The sequence below is a fragment of the Podarcis melisellensis genome, assembly GCF_964234715.1.
Source record: "Podarcis melisellensis genome assembly, chromosome: 7".
Lineage (NCBI taxonomy): Eukaryota > Metazoa > Chordata > Lepidosauria > Squamata > Lacertidae > Podarcis > Podarcis melisellensis.
The window spans coordinates 61,306,449-61,327,213 of NC_138539.1; the positions used below are offsets into that span (position 1 = coordinate 61,306,449).

The 20,765-nt window shown below is 42.8% G+C and overlaps 2 long non-coding RNA genes across 2 annotated transcripts in view; both read right to left on the reverse strand.

The window, feature by feature from the left end:
• Positions 1-20,728, reverse strand: part of LOC309373827 — a 41,484-nt gene extending 20,756 nt beyond the window's left edge. Inside the window, exon 1 of the long non-coding RNA XR_014170198.1 lies at positions 20,600-20,728. This is a non-coding gene — a long non-coding RNA (uncharacterized lncRNA). The remainder of the gene's footprint in view (positions 1-20,599) is intronic.
• LOC309373848 lies at positions 17,820-19,768 on the reverse strand. The gene is made up of 2 exons (XR_014170234.1): positions 19,652-19,768; positions 17,820-18,151 (listed from the first exon to the last, which is right to left on the reverse strand). It is a non-coding gene; the product is annotated as an uncharacterized lncRNA (long non-coding RNA).
• Positions 20,729-20,765: the final 37 nt, after the last annotated feature.

The following is a 20,765-nucleotide window of genomic DNA, read 5'->3' on the forward strand; positions in this document are numbered from 1 at the left end:
CTCTTTTCTAGGTGCAATTATAGCTACAATGTTTTGGCAAAAGTTTTCCTATCACTGTTAAATGACTGTAAAACTATTAATATTATTATTTTAAGGGCTTTTTAAAAGGCCCTGCACAAAATAATATCATGTTTAAAATATGTATTTAATTCTACGGAGAGAACACATTGCAATAAATGTAAGAGAAAATACTGCAAATACAAGATTTCTAAGGCTAGTATCTCTAAAGCACTTTCAAAGTAATTATTATCTAATAAAAATGGTCTCTGCGAAGCATTTATTGCACAGCACATCATAAATAAACAATTAAATCATAAAACTATGAAATATAATTTTAAAAAGTAGCATTAAGTGTCTGGGTTTCCTTAGAGTATGATTACTGATTAAAGTTGGATATCAGCCTTAAATTAGTACTGCGCTAAAAATTATTCGGCGTTGTCCATCAATTAACGAGAAAAGAAATTGATTTTAAAATTATTAAAGGGGAGAGAACATGCTAGTGAAATTTTCATGGGTGGCTGCAGGGAAATGTCACACATACTTCTGAGGTGGCCAAGGGTGTTTGTTTGTTTGTTTCATAAAATTTATACACTGCTTGATTGTAAACAAACAAACAAAAAAACTTTAAAGTGGTTTACAAAAAGATAAAACAAAGTCACGAAAAAAAATAGATAAAACAAAGTCACGAAAAAAAATCACCACTACACTAAAATGGATTAAAATTACCTCAACTTTCTAAGCATCTGGGTAAAAAAGTAAAGGTAAAGGGACCCCTAACCATTAGGTCCAGTCGTGACCGACTCTGGGGTTGCGGCGCTCATCTCGCTTTATTGGCTGAGGGAGCCGGCATACTAAGCCGCTTCTGGCAAACCAGAGCAGCACACGGAAACACTGTTTACCTTCCAGCTGGAGCAGTACCTATTTTTCTACTTGCACTTTGACATGCTTTCGAACTGCTAGGTTGGCAAGAATGTTTCTAGCAAGCACCAAAAAGAGTACAGTGAAGACACCTGCTTGATCTCAACAGGTGTGGTTCCACAGGTGCCACCACACTAACTGAGCTCTTATAAATGTAGAACGAGTGTTATGTGACACTAGTAGTGCCAATTCATTCTTTCATTTCGCCAATTGAAGTGGCCAAGTGGACACACGTAGGGTAAGGCAATCCCATAGGTAAACCGGTCCTAAGCTGTTAAGAGCTTTATATGCTAACAGTAACACCCGGTACTTGGCTCAGTAGAAAACTGGCAGGCAATGCAACTCCCTGAGCATAGGTGTTATATGCTGACAGGGCCTTACTCTTGTCAGCAATTGTGCTGCAGCATTCTGCACTAACTGTGCCTTCCGGATCAAGCACGAGGGGAGCCCTATGTAGAGCACACTGCAGCAATCCAGTTTTCTAATTACCAATGCATGAGCTGTGGTGGCAAGGCTTTCCTTGTCGTGGAATGACCGTAGCTTCTATCTTTACATCCATTCAAATATGCCGCCATTGGCTGAGTGGGACGCCAGACCAGCTGATTTGCAATGGCTGCAGAAGAAGGAGAAAAGGGAGCATAAACAAGAGTTCCTGTGGTACTTATAAGGAAGTGACAAAGTCTTACGTGTCTGAAGATGAAGTAGATGTTCTGGCAAAAAAGAAGAAGGTACTGTATTTTAATATGGTTTGGACAGCTAAAGTTTCGAAATGAAGGACTTTCGTGTAAATACTGTCCCTGGATGCCTGTCATTTAAGGACCATATTTACATGAGTCTAATGCGCCATTGAATCTAATGCGCACCTCAATTTTCAGAAACTTGAAACCCAAAAAAGTATTTGCTGGCAAATGTAAATGTGCCATTGAATCTAATGTTTCACAACATAATTTGGCCAAAAAATTGAACATTAGAATCAAATATATACTGTACTTAATACCCAAACCTAAACAGTCTAGTTTTTCCCCCTCTCATTTTTCCAACAGCATGTTATCAGCTTTCCAATTGCACATACAGTGGTACCTTGGGTTAAGAACTTAATTCGTTCTGGAGGTCCGTTCTTAACCTGAAACTGTTCTTAACCTGAAACACCACTTTAGCTAATGGGGCCTCCCGCTGCCGTGCTATTTCTGTTCTCATCCTGAAGCAAACTTCTTAACCCGAGGTACTATTTCTGGGTTAGTGGAGTCTGTAACCTGAAGCGTCTGTAACCCGAGGTACCACTGCATCTTTCCCCAATGGCCAAAGGTGGATTTAGGGGAGCATGACCAGTGCTGAGCTGAGAAGGTGCCACAGGGGGCTCTGCAACAATGACTTAGAACGGGAGGCGAGAGGCAATGGGGCATCAAATGTGGGTGTTGCACAGGGCGCTGCTGTGCCCAAAGCCCACCACTGCAACTGCACACTCAAAAAAACCTGCTTGTGGACTTCCTATGGGTTGGCCACTGTGAGGAGAGGATGCTGGACTAAATGGACCTTTGGTCTGATCCAGCAAGTTATTCTTAGGTTCTTTTTGGTGCTCAAAATTTGGCATTGCCACTGTGGTTCAGTATCCTGGATTAGAGCTCTCATTGCACCTGAACCACTGAACAGCTTTCATTAGAAATAAACTAAATGACAGGATGTTGTTCTGAATCCCTGACTCCCACACATTCACTTGTGTCGCTGTGATCATTTCCTGGGGGGGGGGGGCTGGGAGGAAGCACTTTGGTACAATCTTCTAACCACTTTGAGCATCTTTTGCATGGTTTTTAGCTGTGACTCACACACTCCTAAAAGCGCGTGGGGGAGGGGGATGCAATGCAACAGCATGTGTACGTTATTGACTCTATTTTCTTGGCATGAGAATTGCAGGTGAAGAGACTTAATCACCAACTATGGGGGATCCGCATAACAAATTTGCAAAGGAGGAGCGAACAATCAAATTAAGAAGATTCCCTTTTTCTTTTCTTCACGAGGAACAGGAGGTTGCTGGCAATGCATTGCTGTTCCACTTTCCCTTCCATAAGTAGGAGAGTGCTCAAATGCTGCAAACTTATTGTTGTTGTTTCAGTTTTGGTCTTCTCAGATCCATTTCCCGTCTTTTTCACCCCCACAATCCTCAGCCTCATTTGCTGATAGTTCCGATTGGCTGTGTGACAACAAGACATGCAATTTTGTCCAGGTCACCACACCACGACACCCAACATGAGAGGCGGTGGTGGTGCAGTGGTCAGAGTATTGGACTAAGACCTGGGAGATCAGGCTTCAAATCCCCACTCAGCTTTGAAACTCACTGGGTGACCTCGGACCAGTCACTCACTCTCAGCCCAATCTACCTCACTGGGTAGCATAAAATGCTGTGAGAATAAAATGGGGAGGGGGAGTACTATATATGCCACCTTGAACTCCTAGGAAGAAATGTAAAAATAAAATAAAATTTTATTTTAAAAATTGTCCATGACACTCAGAAAGAAAATCACAGCCAACTGCATTTAACAGCAGTATGAGCAAGCAAGGCTAGGGAAAGTGAGGCCAATGGATAATGGCACCACAAGGATGCGAAGCAGTAGCAGACAAAGGAAACAAAATGAGCAGAACAGCCTTGAAATGATTAATACTTTTCAGCATTTTGTCCAAATGTGCTCCTTCCCAAGCAGCTATCAAAATCAGCGACCTGGCAGACCCATGCCCCAAAACATTTCTGAGTTCCCTTTTGGCTCTGAAGGTTTCACTAGGCATTGCCCACATAACTAGAATATTTGCAGGTCTAGACACTTGTTTCGCTTCTTCTAATGGAAGCAGAGATTTGCTAGATGCCGGGATCAGTGTCAATTATTGTGCTTTTTCTGCAGTTGTGCAGTATTACAGGATACATACAGCCCTGCCTTTGGCCTACAGGGGAGAAGGAGAAGTACCTGGCAATGCACCTCCGTTCCCAATGATTCACAGATGTTGCCTGGTGGATCTGGTCACAGGTGTGATACAAATTTGCCGTGATGTCCAAGTGCTACAAATGCTCTTCCCTCCTAGCTTCGTTCTTATAGCAAAGAGGCTGTTAGGCTGTTGCAATCCCGACTTTGTGTTCCATTTGACCAGACAGAATCATCTTTGACTCTTCTGACAGCTTGCCAGTTTCCAGAGAACCACACAAGAGCGAAGACATTGCTGTATTAAGTGACCACACTTGTCGGTCCAAACACAAGCTGGCTGGCAGGTTTAATTTTTCGGCTGTCTCTGACAGGGCCACTTTAAGTTCTTACTGCCTTTGTCGGTTTGCATCACAGAGCTAGCATTGTTTAAATGCAGCACGTTATTTCTGGCCTGTGTGATTCAGAGAGCCCAGCCATTCACACAGAGAAAGCTACAGCATGCGTATGCCACTGCCTCTTATTTTCATGGCATGGGAATTGCCGCTGAAGGGGACTAATCATCAGGTACGGCAGATTTGCTACATAAATTTGCAAATTAGGAGTAAACGATCAAATAGCTTCTTGCAGCTTTAAATCGCATGGCTCCTGCTGACTTTAAATGGGAGTTTGTGCCATGAAATAATAACGTTCCTACAGTTGTAGAACACCTTTATGCGGGAAAATAATCAAACAGCGCCGCACGCTTAACTCACCAAGTTGGCAGACTATACAGGCTTCTGTTTGCCTAAGAAAATAAAATGTCGGGGGAGCCCACGCATAGGCATTTCATATTTGCAGGAGTGAGGGTAGTACCTAGGCTATAAACCACTGGGAACTTAAAACACATAGCTACACTACCACACCCTCCCACATTTCTCTGATGAAAATAGGGATGTCCTATTCAATAATAATAATAAATTTATTATTTATACCCCACCCATCTGACTGGGTTGCCTCAGCCACTCTGGGGGCTTCAATATATAAAAGCATAATAAAACCCGAAACATTAAAAAAAATCCTCTACAGGGCTGCCTTCAGATGCCTTATAAAGGTTGTATAGTTATCTCCTTGGTTTGGGGGGGGGGTCACATAACTCCATACCCTCCAACATTTCTCCGATGAAAATAAGGATGTCCTAAGGAAAAGCGGGACATTCCTGGATCAATTCAGAAACTGGGACAGCTTCTGTAATTCTGTAATTCTGGGACTGTCCCTGGAAAATAAGGACAACTTGAAGGTCTGCACAACAAACTTAAACTGAGTTAGCCGCCATGCTGTCTTATTAATAAACCTTGGGAACTATAGCTCCATTTGGATAGCTAGGGACTTCTATTAGAGAACTCAGCACCTTCACTGAACAACAGCTCAGGATTCTATAGGGAAACCATTACAGCTAAATTTATAGAAAGCCAATGTAAGTCTGTAGTGTACATATACATACTGTATATGCCCACCAAAAGGTCTGTCCCACTTGATGCCTGCCTGATTTACACAAAAAAGAATAGTGCAATAAGTCTGTCAAGCCATGCTGAACCCCACATCCTACTCTCCTTGTCCGCATTCTATTTACGGCATTTGCATGGAAGTTGATACTTCAGAAACCAGGTACTCATTCACTGGAATTCCCTTGATACAGTCTGCCTTTTATGAGGGCAGAGAATACAGTGCACGATGTATAAAATGCATGGTATAGTGTCCCCATGCTTGGTTTGCATATAGAAAGCCCATGTTAACATCTCTGCTCAGCTGTGAAGCTTACTAGGTGACCTTGTGCATGTTGCTATATCTCAGTCCAACCCAGCCCACCAGGTGGTTTTGAGGCTGAAATGGTTTTCTATATATTTTGGAGGAAGACTGAAATATAAATGAAATTAATCGTCAGGTAAATTCTACTTCTGGGGTAGATCATTTTAGCTGCAAAAATAAAACGCAAAGTGAGGGCCCATTCTGTAGTGGTATGTAAAGTAATTAAAATTAAAAACCAAATTAATACAGACTTGCTGAGGAACGTGCAGCTTTTCACCTGCCACCCAGTGAATCCATAGCCAAGATGAGTTTTGACTGAACTAATTCCACACTCAGCATTCAGTCCAGTAGGCACTCTAGGTCTCCAATTAATTTATACTTAATAAAATGGGAATTAAGAGCAAAATGCCCCTTTCCAACTGTAATTATAATCACTTCTAATTTGACTGCAGTTATCACTGGCTATATTTTCTCTGGGCATTAACTTCTAAAGCACCTCGCTTTCCCAGATTTCACAAAACAGTGGATACAGACAGTTCAAGATGGAAAGGGAAAGCAGCTCAGCAGCCAGGGAAATGCTGTGCAACTGTGGTTCTGATTCTTGGGAAATCAATGATGGCCATGCATCCTCTTTGAGGCATCTACTTTTAAGAGTCCAGCTCTTTAGAAGCTGCAAATAAACAGCCAAGTGAACTCAAATTACATTTTTTAAAGGGGGTGGGAGGGGTGAAAACAAAGTCTTGCCAAACACCCCATGGTTCATTTTCTCCTTGGATAAAAAGGAGGCGGGGGGGGGGGTGGAGAGAAGGTGGGAGCAGATTGCAACATAGCTATGAAATTGCTTTAATAGTCTCTGAGGAAACAACTGCAGTAAAAGGGGATTTCTTGGAGGGCCAAAAAACTTTATAACTTTGGCTCTGTCCAAAGCCTCCTGAGTGGATATGGCTCTCACGTCTTTGCTGCAGCATTAGAAACTCACATTCCTATGGGGGCACCTTTGAAAAGTTGGGTTTGAGTAACTGGCCTGAGGCTAGAAGCTCACTTTGCTGTGTTTTGTGAAAATCTTGTCATTGAGAGGACACTCCTGGAATGTCCTGCCTTGAGTTGACAAATACCGAATGACAATGAAGTTTCCTTTGGTTACTTGATTTACCCCTCCCTTGCCTGGCACCTGATGTGGAATGGATTCAGATGACCATTTGAGAGTCAGTGCATCCATAGTTTGTACATTTGCAATAACCCTGTTCTCACACTGAGGGTTCTGGAGATGATTCTTGCCCAGCTTGTAAGTTGCAATCATTTGTTCTGCAATGGCCTGTCCTTCACTGGAAAGTCTGCCTGTAAACTGACCATGACAGTTTACCCTTAAATAAAATACTTAAATGTTTCAGCTCACAAAGGATCTTGCTGTACTTATTACAGAATAGCTGAGACTCTGCATTATTGATGACAGTTATAGGAGCATAGGAGAAAAATAGTGCAGCAAGCACACCAAACAGCCTTATATTACGTCCCATCTAGCCCCATGCTGTGTCTACACTGTGACTAACAGTAGAGCTCTAGGGGTTCAGGACTATTTCCCTAGTCCTCCATGGAACTGAAGCCATGAACTGAACATGGGACCTTCTGCATATGAAGCATGTGCTCTGCTATTGAGTTACATGAATGCATGTACAGTGGTACCTCGGGTTACATACACTTCAGGTTACATACACTTCGGGTTACAGACTCCGGTAACCCAGAAATAGTACCTCAGGTTAAGAACTTTGCTTCAGGATGAGAACAGAAATCGTGCGGCGGCAGCGGGAGGCCCCATTAGCTAAAGTGGTACCTCAGGTTAAGAACAGTTTCAGGTTAAGAACAGACCTCCAGAACGAATTAAGTTCTTAACCCGAGGTACCACTGTAAATGCATGGCCACTAGAGTCAAAATGTGTCTGCTCCCCATTCCTCAATTTAACAAGGAATGGGTGGAACCATCTGGTTCTGTTTTGCAAAGTTCTGGTGGGCGGGGAGCAGAATGAGATCATTCCACTCCAATGAAATTCTGGAGTAGACCTTAGAATCAGGACTGACTTGAAATTCACTCTACATAAACATCTTGCTGCCTGTGTCAATGTCTGACAGAGTGGGGAAAGGTATGTTCTAGCATATCCAGGAGCTATGTTAGACCCTCTTCCATACAACAGCCAGATATATTGGCAAGAGAGTCTCCTTTAGGGGCGCCACTTGCGCATTTGAAAGCAGCCCTGTACTGGGTAGTTTTTAATGTTTGATGTTTTGCTGTGTTTTTATTACATTGGAAGCCACCCAGAGTGGCTTCTGCAACCCAATCAGATAGATGGGGAATAGGTAATAAATTATTATTATTTATCAAAAAATAAAGAAAATGCATTCTCCACAAAGGGTCAGGTCAGGTCAGGGCAGATCAGAAATATCCCAATAAGTTTAACATACATAATTATTAAATTCATATTTACATAAATACATGCATATTTTAAATAAAATAAAGATTATGTTTCTGCCTACCCAAACCATACCTTTACTTTTTTACCTTTTCTGGTTTACATTATATATATTAAAAATTAATATTGCAGCAAACCCTTTTGCCAATTTGGTAATAAACCAGTGTAAAGTTGTTTGATTTTAAGAGGGTCAGATTAGGTCACAATTTCTACACTTTTTGTAGTACGCAAGTGAACTTGTAAGAATTCTTACTTTTCTCTTAAAACGGGTCTGCGCATCTCAGAATTGAACATGAAAGTACAATAAGACTTACGTACATCAAAGTTTAAGGAGACCCATTTTGTTTTGGCCTTTTGTATTCCTACTGAGCTTCATTCAAAGATTTAAATATATTATCCCCTGCATGGGCACACCCAAGGGGGGCAGGGAGGGGCAGCTGCCCCCCATCAATAAAAAAAAGACACAGCAAACTGAGGTTCTGCTCTCCCCAACAAAAGGCCTGCCCCCCCACAAAAATCCAGGCTAAGCCCATGATCCCCTGCGTAGCTTTGCAGAGATACAACAGCAGATATAATAAGTGCCACTCATAAACCTTTCCCTATCTAGCTGTGGAGTGCTTTGATTCCCTTGGCATGCTTATTGCAAAGAACTAACACTGCTAATTCATTAGGTGGCAGTGAAGTTCTTTCTTGCTGCAAGGAATGCTGTGGATAAAAATCTTTTTTACAGGCCTTCCTAGGTCATGTATCTCCGCCCCCAAGTACAATGCAGTTAGGTAATTAGAGCCTTTGGACTTAATAGCCTTATCCGCCCTTCTTAATTTTAGTTGGCAACATGTACTGCATCCTTTCCTTTAAAATGTGGTAAGCCTTGGTATGTTCAGAGGCTCTCCTGTTCATTCCCCTAAGGTGAACCCAGAACCTCTGCCCCAAAGTACTGCACTGATGGCATCAATGCACACAAGTCCAATCTAGCACCAGTAACACCCTCTTCTAGCCCTGGATAAGAGTACAGTGCTACCTCAGGTTACATACGCTTCAGGTTACCGACTCTGCTAACCCAGAAATATTACCTTGGGTTAAGAACTTTGCTTCAGGATGAGAACAGAAATTGTGCTCCGGCGGCACGGCAGCAGCAGGAGGCCCCATTAGCTAAAGTGGTGCTTCAGGTTAAGAACAGTTTCAGGTTAAGTATGGACCTCCGGAACAAATTAAGTACTTAACCCGAGGTACCACTGTACCTTGCTACAGGGGATATGGTGCCTAATGCATTTTTTTAAAGCCAGAAAATACATGAGTCGAGCTCTGGAAAAGAGCAAAGGGCACAATCCTAAACCCACTTACATTTGTCTTACTTTTGAGGCAACAGGTATAGAATTGTGCCAACAGCTTCTACCTTCTTGGTAGTGACACCGACCCTGTACAACGCCTCCCATCAGATGTCAAGGAGATAAATAACTATACAATTTTAAAAGAAACCTGAAGGCAGCCCTGTATAGGGAAGTTTTAAAAGTTTGATGTTTTATTACATTTTTATATCTGTTGAAAGCTGCCCAGAGTGGCTGAGGCAATCAGAAAATGTCCCAGGGCAACACAAAGATGCATATATTTGGAATTTCCAAAGGAAATATTTTTGCCATGTTTAATCCACTTTTGAATTTTGGACAGAACAACAGTTTGTGCAAGATGTCTCTCCCTTCCTTCCAAGGTCTTGGGAACTGATCACAAAACACTAACACACACACTTGTGGGAGTGAAGTGAATGTATGTTCTATGATTCTATTGGAGGTTCTAATGGCCATCTGTCATGGATGCTTTAGCTGAGATTCCTGCATTGCAGGGGTTGGACTAGATGACCCTTGGGTCCCTTCCAACTCCATGATTCTATGTACCTGTAATGTTGGATAACCATGCATTTGATGAAGTGGACTTATTAGTTTTTGAGGTGTCACACAAGACTTTGTTGTTATAAAAGTTAAAGGGCTTTTGATGCCATTTTAAAGGAAGACACAACGTAAAGCAAAAGGTGCCAAGTACACAGGAAAACTAATAGTACAGTATTGTAAATACGGAGCTTTAAAAGAAGTACTGGTCAGAGATGGGACTGCGGTGGACACAAGGGGCACCAATTTGTCGGCACAGTTGCAGCAGGACACTAATCTTACTTTAAGATATGCTTCTGATAAAATGAGAGTGCAGGAGAACTATTAAAAAAACAGCTATGAGACTTGTAGGCCAATAACAAATAAGATGCTGCATCACATGACATATTGTTTTTCCTAACCCTTTTCTAGACTTGGTAGTGAGATCCTCAACTGAAGATGCCAGTAACTGAGCTAGAGCTTCAACTGGTCCAGACCCAAGATCTACCTTTGATTCCTGAGCTGCATCACGGGACCGCCTTTCACATTGGATTTATACTTAATACTGGTAATAATGCATGTTATTAATCCTAAAATAGCAATTCACTGAGCAATATACATAGTGTTAACTCAGAATTACTACTAAATGAAAACCAGTGCTGCAATGTGGCAGGAGAAAGGCACAAGCATAAGATTGGTCAGAAATATGTATCTTAATAAATAATAAAAAATATGCCTTTCTCCTGCCACATTGAAGCACTTGTGGAAACTGATAAAATGAACATCTCCTCAGAACACATCCTAGTCTAGACACACATGCACTGCCCCTTTTCGGTCTGGTTATCTGAAGCTGGAATCCATTCTTCTTTGGTGATCACTCGTTGCCGAGTAAGATTGTCTTCCATGAAAATGGTCATCGCAGTGAGTCCGTAAGTGACCATGGAGGCCAGTTCTGGATCCATACATCCTTCCACAGTGGGGAAATAGGTTTCCGGGTGGGAGTTGATCATGGTGAGGGTTTGCCAAACGTGCCTTCCTCCTAGCTCATTTCTCCTTTTTGCCCTGAGTTCATGCTTCTTCAAAGTCCACAACATCTTTGGTAAAGGCTGTTCTCCAAGTGTTTCCCAGTTATAAGTACTACCCTGTACATTTTTAAAGATTTGCCTTGAGAACATCTTTAAACCTCTTTTGTTGTCCACCATATTTCGCTTTCTATTCTTAAGTTGGGAGTAGAGTAGTTGCTTTGGAAGACAATAATCAGGCATCTGAACAGACGAGTCCAATGAAGTTGATGTTGATGTTGAAGAATCATTGCTTCGACACTGATCTTTGCTTCTTCCAGTACACTGACATTAGTTTGCCTGTCTTCCCATGTGATGTGTAAATTTTTTTGGAGATGCTATTGATGGAATCTTTTGAGGAGTTGGAGATGGCGTTTATAAGTGATCCATGTTTCGCAAGTGTAACATTGGTAGTACAATGGCTTTGTAAACGAGCATTTTGGTTTCCCTGTGAATGTCTTGGTCCTCAAACACTCTGCACTTCAATCGGGAGAAAGCTGCACTCGCAGAGCTCAGGCAATGCTAGATTTTGGCATCCATGTTGGCCCTTGTGGAAAGATAACTGTGTTAGGATATTTCCGTTCCACCTTAAACAGGGAGCAGGCTGTTGTTTGAGTCACAGTCTGCGTACTTTCGGCTCACAGGAAGTTTGTTTTGTACATAGCTTTTGTTTCTCTTTCTGTGCCTGGACATTGAAGCAGGCAGTCATGTTTTTTTCTTTGTTCTGACCAACGCTGAATAAAGTTGTAAATAATGCTCTCCTAAGTGCATCTTTCGTTGTATGAACTCTGCTGATAGAGTGTGCACGAGCCCTGGAATGTGGCAAGCTATTTCTGAGGCTTGTGTCGCTAATTGACTGATACTGCGTTTCTACGGGAGGTTGATGGATCGTCCGGAGACGGCATGGGGGCATGATGGCCTTTGTCTCCCTGGCAGTATCCCAACAAACTGCCCAGGTAGGAAATGAGGTCAACATTTTCCAACGTTACAGCATTAAGTTGGACTTGTGGCACTGCAGAAGGGTTGTTTTGTGCTTGCTGATGTAGTACTTTGGTTTTTTTTGGATACTGAGCAATAGGTCAAGCTTCCGTAAGCTTCTTGTATTCTTCCTTTAGGCTTCCTGGTACTATCCCCAATAGAAAACCTTCTGGTGTTTTCCTAAATGAATATCTAAACATTTTTTTCATTTTGTTATATATTATTTCCCAAAATTGTTTGATGTTTATACAATTCCACCATATATGTATCATAGTACCTTTTCCAGTGTTGCATTGCCAGCAAACATCGCTACAATTTTTATTCATTTTTGTTATTCTTTCAGGTGTTAAATGCCATCTATGTTGTATTTTGAGGTAATTTTCTTTCAGTATATAACACATAGTGAATTTCATATCTTCTTTCCACAATTTCCCCCATTGTTCAAACATAATATTTTTCCCAATATCTTGTGCCCATTTAATCATTGATGCTTTAACCAATTCATCCTTTCAATTCAAGACCTTATATTTATACGCAAGGCTATTGATTGCGGAAAAACTGGAAAAGTGGTATTGTACCGAGAAAAATAGAGTGGCTTGCCAAATTATTGGAGTACTACAATATATCCAAAACAATGGGAGAAATTGGAAGGATCTCAAAAGAGAAGATAGATAGGGACTGGAAGGTGTTTAAAAAATACTTGCAAAACCATATCAAAAAATCAGAACTCCTATTAGAATAAACAAGTTCCGTTTCAAACACTGAAATACTGAATAAGATGGATAACAATGTGTTATAGAAAAAGAAGTATGAAATTAGGCTAAAGGTGTGTGAAAGAAAGTAATAGAAGTGGAAAGAAATTGCAATTGAGTAGATTGGAAGTCTAACACAAAGGTGGGGTGAGGGGTGGTGGATGGTGATGGGAAAAGGAATTATTTGTGGGATTGAGTGTAAGTATGTTTGAACACTTTTAAGGATTGTATGAAATGTATGTTTGTATGCTTGTATATCTGTAATATATGTGTATTAATGATGAACTATTTTAACAATAATAATAATAATAATAATAAAATAATAATAAGCTTCCGTAAGCTTCTTCGAAGATATTCAGGATGGTTTGGAGGTCATCCTCTGAGTGTGCGCACACTACATTGTCATCAGCATACTGAAGCTTTATGATGGAAGTTATGGTATCCTTACTCTTTGCTTTCAGCCCACTTGGATCCTAGTCTACACATTCCTTATAGTGCCCTTTTTTGGTCTGGTTATCCAAAGGTGGAATCCAATATGGTGGCAACAGCTTTGCTCTGACCCACCTAGTATGGGCTTGTGATCCACCTGCAGGTCACAACTCACTTGCTGAAGACCAGTGAAGGGGGCTTGAGCATGAAAAACATACTCTACATCTAGCCCAGGATTGAGTATTGTGACTGGCAGTGATGCATTACGGTCTCAAGCAGAGCCTTTCAACTAAAGGCCACAGGATGTGTGTGAAAAGCATGTGCACCATAACTGAGCTATAGCCTTTGACCTGTGAAACAAAAATTCATTCCCAAAAACCGACGAAAGAAACTTGTAGGACAAGTTTGCTAAGATCAGGCTCGCTGCTTATTGAGGTCAGCTGAGAGAAGAGGATGCTTAAGTGGAGCGCTTGAACAAATGAAGAGTCAGGCTGTTTTAATCAGAAAGAACATGGGAGAATTCAGAATGGCTGAGCAAAATATTGATTTGCTAGCCCTGAACAAGCTTTCTCCTTTGATGATTAATTCAGTGACTAAAAATCTATAAGAACAGCCAGAATTTGCTGGTAGGAAGAAATCTGAAGCATGTGACAAAGAAATCTAGGAATGTTTGAATGCTGCACAGAATGGAATTCTTTGCTGGGAAATTAAGAGAAAATGCAAAATAAACTTTTTTAAAAGCCAGCCTTATTCCAACATCAAACAGACCACAATTACATGGCCAACAAGCAGGGTAGACAGCTGGCTGCCAAATCAATCTTAAGAACATGCTTAAGAACAACCTAATCTGTTGAAATAAACAGTCAATGTGTCCTAATGTGCAGGCGTGCCAACCTGAATAAAATAGGGGGGGCAGATGAGCCCCACCTTGCATAATCGATCAAATTATGCACACCATTTGAATGGCAATGCCCATCAACTTTTTTTTGTTTTTTTAATTATTGACTTAAGAAAATTATAGACAGCAAAACGAAGAAGCCTAAATTAACATTGCCTTCTACCGATAATAATAACAACTATTCAAATAATGAAAATACTAAAAATACATTGACTTCCCCTTTTGAACTTCTATTCTGGTTACAATATATTACTATTCTATAAGAATCTATTATATCCTTTGCTGTCCCATATATTATTTTATTTCCCATATTCAACCTAACCTAACCCTCCCCTCCTCCCCACTGCTTCCCTTCACCTGTGTGAGATCTTCCCATCATAATATTTCTTTCTAGTTGCTTTAATAAAATAGAGTAACATGAAAACTGTTAAATTATAATTACTTCTTTTGCCCTTACACACTTAACAATTGCCTATTAAGAGTTCTGCTTTAACACCATATTTCTTCATGTATTCCCCTATGCATTCCCATTCTGTATAGAATTTTTGATTGGAGCAGCCCCTGATTGATGCAGTCATTTTTGCCATCTCGGCAAACTCACAAATATTAAATTCTGTCATTTGTGGTACTTTTTCTGATTTCCAATATTTTGCCATAAGTATTCTTGCAGCTGTGGTTATATACAAAAATATATTCCTTTTGTCCTTGGGTGTAGTGATCAGGTGGGATTGCTATGAGGAATTATAACAAATATAGAGTAAGCCATCTGTGTCAGCAATGAAAGCATTGTGTTGACTGGATTTAAACTATTTTGATATGATTCTTGATCAATCCACACTTCTGCATCCCTGTTCCATTTCTCTTTCTTGACCAGTCAGGTACACTGCCAGTTGCTTTGCCAGGCAGGCATCCTGGGTCATCAAAGACAGTGGGCAGTTTCTTTGATGTAGCTTTTCTGATATGTTAATCTTAGGATGCAAATCTTAGGGCTAGGACACAGGTATCACATAAAGGTGATAATGATTGCTGTCCTCCTGGCCATCCTTCTTATCATGTATATTGCTTGTTTATTACCTCCCAGGGTTGCCAAATGCACTCCTTTGTAGTTCTGTTTTATTTACCCCATGCTTAATTAGTTTTGGTAGTTTAACTTTGTCTCCACGTGGGGTTTGTTGAAATGCTCAGAAGAAATCTGATTGGTTCTTATGAACACTCTGTATAAAGTTCTTTTGTGAATAAAACGACCTGGGCCGAGTGGTAGAGAGAGAGAGAGATTATTATACGCACCCTTCCCAGAGTCTTGCTGGTTCAAGCCTCTGTGTGTATTCTTATTAATCAGAGTTCAATCCTTCCTTTACTTTGAGAACGCCTCACTTGGGTATGTCATTTGTTAATAAACTCAATAAGTATGACTCTGGTTTTTTTGAAATAGAGCTCCTGAGGATCTTTTTGATCTCCTCATGTATCTCACTCCAAAATTGTCTTACCACCTTACATCCCCACCACATATGGTATAATGTCCCCACCTCTTTCTTGCACTTCCAGCAGAGGTTTGGATGCTTTTTGTAAATTTTTGGAGTGGGCTCAAATATTTTACTGGGGGGGGGGCAAAGGGACCTTGGTCCCTAGGAGTTGACTCCTATGCTAATGTGTGTACAGTACATCCTGTTATTAAAGATAAAGAACATAAGAATAGTCTGCAGAATTACTGAGAAACCAGAAACCAGCAGAGCCATGAAGTACTGAAACGAAATGAAACTGTATGATTGATTGTGGAATCTAATGTTAGAAATAACTCAGCACTGAAATGAAAACATGGGACTCATTCTTGCATGTAAATGCACTGGCTGCATTTAGACCCTATGATGCTTCAATATACATGTGAAGTAAGGGGGGGGGGAGTTGTTCCTCTGAGCATCACTTTACTTCCCCCACCCCTAGCCCCACATTGAACAGCATTTCTCATTGTAATGCCCATTCATCAAATTTTAAGGGCTTCTTTTGGAGCTCCTTGCAACCTTTTTAAAATTATTTTTACCATCCTGGACAATTGGGTGTCATCAGCAAACCTGCCCTTCTCACTGCTCACCCCTAACTCCAGATCATTTATGAGAAAGTTAAAAAGCACCACTTCCCTAATGCAACTCCTTGGAGAAACTCATGTCTTAATATCTCCTTTGCGAGAATTGTCCATTTATCCGTACACTCTGCTTCTCGTTATTTAACCAGTTACTGATCAATAAGAGGGCACTTCCTCTTATTCAACAACTCCTCAGCTTACTCGGAAGTCTTTGGCGAGAGAGCTTTTTGAAAGTCCAAGTACTGTACTGTGTTACTCCATCCACGTGCTTACTGATACCATCAGATGAATCTAAAAAATTGGATTGCAGCATTGCATGGGAAGTGCATTTCATAACAGCATTCTTTGCCTTAGCAGAGAGCAATCCAAACTATGAAAGTTCTATCTTTCATCCGCCCAGAATCAGCAGGCAGGGTTGGCAATGCATGCTGGCTTTGCATAAGCTCCATATGCAATACTTATTCTGTGAACCACCCTGCGATCTTATGATAAAGGGTGGTACAAATCAGTGGCGTAGCGTGGGCGGTGCAGGGGGGGCCGGCCGCACCGGGCGCAACATCTGGGGGTTAGGGTTAGGGGGCGCAAATCCATGTGTTAGGGGGTGCAAATCCACGGGTTAGGGGGCGTAAATTACTTGCCTTGCCCCGGGTGCTGACAACCCACGCTATGCCCCTGGTACAAATATAAATCAATCAATAAACACAATGCTGTGTATTAGGCTTCCTTTGCCATATTTAAGCAACCATCCGATAACTCCACAGTGATATCTATGAACATACATATCCTTGCTTATGTTAAGGATGTGTGAGCTATATCTACAAGTTATGGATAAAAAAGATGCTTGACCCTCACATCCTGGGAATTATCATGCTTCTCACAGCACTTCCACATGAGATGAAAAACTGACACTTGTTACGTTCATAGCTCAGCACTAGAAAATCCCTTAAGCTGGGCAGTTGTATAACTAACACTCAAATCTCAAAACCACAGCCTCCATTAGGTGTGTATGGACTTACGAGGTATACAATGCAAACAGTGTTAGAAATTCAGATATATCAGCTAGGCACAAATGTCTCCTTAAGCCAAGGTTACAGTCGCCAAAACATAATGTCTAGTTGCCATTTTTGGGTAAGGCAGCTCTAAAGTCTTATTTTTTAAATGACGTACTGACTGTCATTGATTCTCAGTTAAACATCTGGCTAGTTCAGATGACAACCTTGGGCTAGGTTAAGAACTTTGAGAACTTAAAGAAAAGTCACTTGATCCAAGGTCAGTCCACATATATATTGGCCTATTCCTACTTCTTTTTCTTAATGGCGATACAGACCATTCATAACATAAGAACATTCTTCACAACTGTGAGTGGGGCAATGGTGTGGCGCGAGTGAAAACAAGATACAACAATTACCGGTAACTAAAGCTCAGGATGCACAGAAAAAGCTCCTGCTCAGGATGCACAGAGAAAGCATTTTGGTTCCTGAAATTCATTCCAACCATGCAGATTAAATATATCTGATAGAATTCTACAGGATGGAGTATTAGTGCGTCAAGACCCAATGATCCCCAGGCATGCACCTCCAGATGTCAGGTGCCATCCAGGGTCCTGGGCATCTTCACTTGGTCACAAGTGCAAAATGCGCCTGGCACCTATCTAGTTTTGAACACTGAACACAAAGGCTAACATTTGGGGGGGGGAGCTCTGATAGGCTGCATGCTCTGTTAGTCCTCTGAAAAAGTCACAAAGCAGTGAATAAATGCCCCTGGCACAGAATGGGCCTAGTAGTGATGGCCTGCTTTAGAAAATCTTTGTATCAGTACAATGTGCAACTGATATTATCTGGAGCACTCCTGTTAGCCATGGGCTGCTTCTCTCCACATCCCCCACTACAACTATATTCCTCTCTGGCCGCAGTGTCTGGAATTTAATGTGATTAGACAAACAAGCGTATAAGCAGCAGCTCAGTTAAGAGGAACACCTAAGCTCTGTTACCCATGACCTTTGTTCCTTCAGCCTGCTCTTTAAGGCAGTGTTTCCCAACCTTTTTTGGGCAAAGGCACACTTGTTTCATGAAAAAAATCTCGAGGCACACCACCATGCCAGATGGGGAAAGGTCACTTTTTACTTATGTAAAAAAAAATAAAAAAATAGTAACAGCATAGAAGGTAATGGTTATCTCTTTGATGTCTGATGGGAGGGCATTCCACAGGGCGGGCGCCACTACTGAGAAGGCCCTCTGCCTGGTTCCCTGTAACCTCACTTTTCACAGTGAGGGAATTGCCAGAAGGCCCTTGGCACTGGATCTCAGTGTCTGGGCTGAACGATGGTGGCGGAGACGCTACTTCAGGTATACTGGACCGAAACCGCTTAGGGCTTTAAAGGTCAGCACCAACACTTTGAATTGTGCTCGGAAAGGTACTGGGAGCCAATGTAGGTCTTTCAAGACTGTCGTTACGTGGTCTCGGCGGCAGGTAGCAGCGCTCACAGCTTACGGACTGCACCGTGTAACAGGTGTCTGGCCCAGCAGCCTAAGGCGGACAAGCCACTGAAACAGGCATTCAGAATCCATTCATTTCATAAAACCTGCAGGGCTCAATCTCTGTGTTTGTGTATGTGTGTGTTTCTGTTTTGCCCAAGGGTCTGGGGGTGGGAGAGAGCTCTTTAGCATGATGCTTTTAAAACAATTAAATTATCAACAAACAAACCTGATGATACGAATAGCAACGTCAAGTGCTACGGGGGGGGGAAGGGGGCCTACTCGGAAGTAAATACTGCGTCCAGGCGCAATTAGCGCTGATTTAAGGTGCACCAAGACTGCCTAAAAACCTCACCAAAGATATGCAACAAAGCGCTTCGTTGCAGAGGGGAGAGTTTGTGCACCGTGGAGGCTGGAGGGCTTCTATTCTACATGCGGGGGTTGGGGGGGCGAGGAAAATGTGCTCCGTGGGGGGGGGCGGGGAAGGCAAGAAAAGGAGCTGAGCTCTAACTATAGGCTCCCACGCTTGAGCACGCCCGACTCGGTGGGGCGGACCACCCTCTCTCCTGGAGGAGGAGGAGGAGGAAGAGGAGGAGGAGATTCCCATCCACGGCGTGGCCTCCCGCGCTCCTGAACGGGAAATCTCTGCAGCCCAAGACTCTCTGCGAGGCAGCTCCTCCCTTCCTGCCTTGAGCCGCCGCCAGCCGCGCCCCCCTCCCCAGTTATCTGCTGCCTGCCAAGCCCCGCCCCTCTTCATTGTCCTCCCCTTCTGTTTATTCCCCTTCCTCCATCCCTCGCTTTTTTCCCTCTCTTTCCTTTTTTAAAAAAAATATTTTCTCTTCCCCTTCTTTTTTCCCACCCTTTCTTTTTACTCTTTCTCCCCCCCCCCTCCCCGCCCTCCTGGGTTAAAGGATTTGAGCAATGGGTCTGGAGGTGGAGCTCGTCAGAGGATTAGCCCGACTCGCCCGCCTCCCTCCCACGGCACACTAGGCAACGTCCGGCGGCACACTAGTGTGCCGCGGAACACCAGTTGGGAAACACTGCTTTAAGGTTTACACCTGCTTGGCACATTCTGAAAATGTGTTAATATAAGATGCCAGCATGGATGGAGTTCAAGGAGAAAGCTAAGCAAACCAGGCACCAGGCGCCCACATGGAATATTGAGAGTGTCACTCTGCACATGTTTCCTGGATGCCAACTCAAATAAAATATGGGGGGGGGGGAGGCCAGGTAAGCCCCACACAGTGCAACAAACACACACACCATTTGAGTGGCAATGCCCATTAACCTTTGGGAGGCCCAGGGCCCTCAAGTACTTATGGGGTGGGGCGAAATCCTCTGAGTCCCACTGTGTGGCTCACTTTCAGCCCACCATGCACAAGACCGCAAACCCTGGAAGTGTTTGTGAAAGCCCAAAGCTGCAACAGGTCTGGGCTGCTACTAGCAGACCTCAGGTCTTCATTCACCATATCCAAAAGTGTGCCTAGACCAGTGGCTTTCAACCGGTGTGCTGTGGCATCCTGGGGTGCCTTGAATGATGGCCAGGGGTGCCATGGGCAACTCTGGCCTCTGTCCCTCTTTCTTTCTTTCCTTCCTTCCCTCCTCCGATGCCTTCTCAGGTCTCCCGAAGGCTTGCACAGCTGTTTGTTGCAGCATCCCTGGCCATAAGCTCTGGCAGGCACCTCTCTTTGGGGCAGGGCTGGGGGGGGGGTGCAGCTCAGAAACTAGGGGCAGCAGCAGGCCAGAGGACTCCCAAGGAAAGGGGAAAGGAGGCTGAGGGAACACTCCACAAAGGAGGGTGTTTGAAAAAGGGTGAGAGTCTGCTAGCTCTGCAGGCAAGGGTTGGCATAACTGGGTCCCTGAGCCCCACAGGGATGCTGCAGAAAGAAAGTTGGTCAAGGGAGACGGTTGAAAACCTCTGGCCTGGGCTACTGTCGCAACAACAACAGAGACTGGCGAGGCGGGTGGTTGTTGTTTTAAGCAAAGCACCTCAAAGGAAAACTTCGCCATGCCAGTAAGCTAGTGATTCCCACGCCTCCAGCTCCACTCCCATCCTCTAAAACATGCGAAAACTTATGCAACTCCGGCCCTTAATCTCCCCGAGTAATCTGGAGGGAGAGCATATAAATCCAAAGGTCGAAGCCTGGCCTCACGT